Below are 2,500 nucleotides of genomic sequence, written 5' to 3'. Positions count from 1 at the left end.
CACACACACACACACACACACACACACTGTTGGCAGGTAAATCACGTCTTGATCAATGATAGAAGTTTATGGAATTACCTGGGAGGGTCACACCTGGCAGAGAGAGAGAGAGAGAGAGAGAGAGAGAGAGAGAGAGAGAGAGAGAGAGAGAAATGATCAAACGGAAAACAATAAAACAGATACATCATTGAGAGAAATTACAGCCATTATTGTTATTATTATTATTATTATTATTATTATTATTATTATTATTATTATTATTATTATTATTATTATTATTATTATTATTATTATTATTATTATTATTATTACATCACCACCTTCATTATCTCTTATCTTTATTAACTATCCCTCATCTTCCTTATCATATCTGAGTCATCTCTTTATATTTAATGACCGGGGGAGGAGGAGGAGGAGGAGGAGGAGGAGGAGGAGATAAGGTAGAGAAGTGCTGATATTTCATCTGTGAATAGCCAATGAAGAGGAATGGGAGATAAAGGAGGAGGAGGAAGGATAGAGGGAGGAAAGAGAAGAGGTAAGGGCAAATATATGGGGAGGAAGAGGGGAATTAACCATACAGAGGCAAAAGATGAGGAGGAGGAGAAGAAGAAGAAGAAGAAGAAGAAGAAGAAGAAGAAGAAGAAGAAGAAATAGGAATAAAGAAATGTTAGAAATAAATAGAGATGACAAGATAAAATAATAGAGAGAGAGAGAGAGAGAGAGAGAGAGGTGATGCTATCTAGTTGAGGGAACAAAGGCAGCTCCGGATGTTACCTGACTGTTTCCCTCCCGACCAGGAAGTGTGAGAGAGAGAGAGAGAGAGAGAGAGAGAGAGAGAGAGGCACTAGAATTGAGTTTATATAGCCATTGTCCTTTCATCTCAATCACTACTAGAGAGAGAGAGAGAGAGAGAGAGAGAGAGAGAGAGAGGTAAAGATAGTCTGTTTACCTTTCCCTTTCTTCTTTTTTCGTTTTCTTAAGCTTCCCTTCCTCCTCCTCCTCCTCCTCCTCCTCCTCCTCCCTCCTCCTTTCTCCCGATCAAATAGTCGTATCTTTGTTTATTTTACTTTCATTTACGTGTTTCTTTCTGTGTATTTAGAGAGAGAGAGAGAGAGAGAGAGGGCGTGTCTGTGGTTTGGAGAGATTCTGTGGTGAGAGAGAGAGAGAGAGAGATATGGAGGGATAACGTAGTAGATGTAGTACACATCTCTCTCTCTCTCTCTCTCTCTCTCTCTCTCTCTCTCTCTCTCGTTGGTAGGGGAGGAAAAGAGGCAATCATCTCCTTTATCTCCTTTTTTATCTCCCTCCCCTTATGTCCTCTCTCTCTCTCTCTCTCTCTCTCTCTCTCTCTCTCTCTCTCTCTCTCTCTCTCTCTCTCACCGTATTGTTCGTGTCTTTTATTTTTCCTTATTTTTCTTCCCTCTCCCTCTTTCCTCTTTTCTTTCCCCTCCAGTACATTCATTGTCCCCTTTTTTCCCCTCGCTGTGACCGCCTCCATGCATGACCTTGCTGGAAATAATAGGCTTTTTTCCCCTCTTTTTTTCCCTCTTCATTCATTTCCTTCCCTCTCTCTTTTCTTCCTCTCACCTTTATTCTTATCTGTTGTCTTTCTTCCTTCTTCTTCTTCTTCTTCTTCTTCTTCTTCTTCTTCTTCTTCTTCTTCTTCTTCTTCTTTTCTTCTTCTTCTTCTTCCTTCTTCTTTTCTTCTTCTTTATCTTCTTCTTTATCTTCTTGTTTTCTTCTTCTTCTTCTTCTTCTTCTTCTTCTTCTTCTTCTTCTTCTTCTTCTTCTTCTTCTTCTTCTTCTTCTTCTTCTCCTCCTCCTCCTCCTCCTCCTCCTCCTCCTCCTCCTCCTCCTCCTCCTCCTCCTCCTCTCTCTCTCTCTCTCTCTCTCTCTCTCTCTCTCTCTCTCTCTCTCTCTCTCTCTCTCTCTCTCTCTACATTCCTTCTCTTCATTCCTTCATACCTTCTCTCCCTTTTCTTCTCTCTCTCTCTCTCTCTCTCCCTCCCCTCTTTTCCCCTCCCTTTCCCCTCTTCTCTCGTCCCAGTAGTTCCTAAGGGAGGGGAGATGAGACAGTCCCTTCTCCCCTCATCTCCCCTCCCCTCCCTTCCCCTCCCTTCTCCCCTTCCTTCTGTGCTTCTAATATTTCTTCTCTCCCTTTTCCTCCTCCGTCATCTCCCCTCTCTCATCTCTCCTTCCTCCCTCTCCTTCACTCATCTCCCTTCCCCTCATTTCCCCTCAAGTTCCCTCATCATTCTTTCCTCCTCCTCCTCCTCCTCCTCCTCCTCCTCCTCCTCCTCCTCCTCCTCCTCCTCCTCCTCCTCCTCTTCGCTACTGAGTTACAAATGAGAGAGAGAGAGAGAGAGAGAAAGAGGGCAAAAATAACATCTTCTTTATTTGTTTTTCATTTTCCTCTTCTTCTCCTCTTCCTTTCTTTTATCGCTTGTTTGTTTATGCATCTCCTTCGCGTACTCCTTCATTGAGAGAGAGAGAGAGAGAG

At 42.7% G+C, this 2,500-nt stretch overlaps 1 protein-coding gene and 1 long non-coding RNA gene across 2 annotated transcripts in view; both read left to right on the top strand.

The window, feature by feature from the left end:
* LOC123519265 (GTPase-activating protein CdGAPr-like) overlaps positions 1-2,500 on the top strand; it is a 97,997-nt gene that overhangs the window by 38,414 nt on the left and 57,083 nt on the right.
* The window catches only part of LOC123519266, a 10,021-nt gene that overhangs the window by 911 nt on the left and 6,610 nt on the right, over positions 1-2,500 (top strand). The window lies entirely within an intron of this gene.

The sequence above is a fragment of the Portunus trituberculatus genome, chromosome 45 (genome assembly GCF_017591435.1).
Source record: "Portunus trituberculatus isolate SZX2019 chromosome 45, ASM1759143v1, whole genome shotgun sequence".
Classification (NCBI taxonomy): Eukaryota; Metazoa; Arthropoda; class Malacostraca; order Decapoda; family Portunidae; genus Portunus; species Portunus trituberculatus.
The sequence above is the reverse complement of the archived record's forward strand: the minus strand, read 5'-3'. Positions and strand labels throughout refer to the sequence as shown.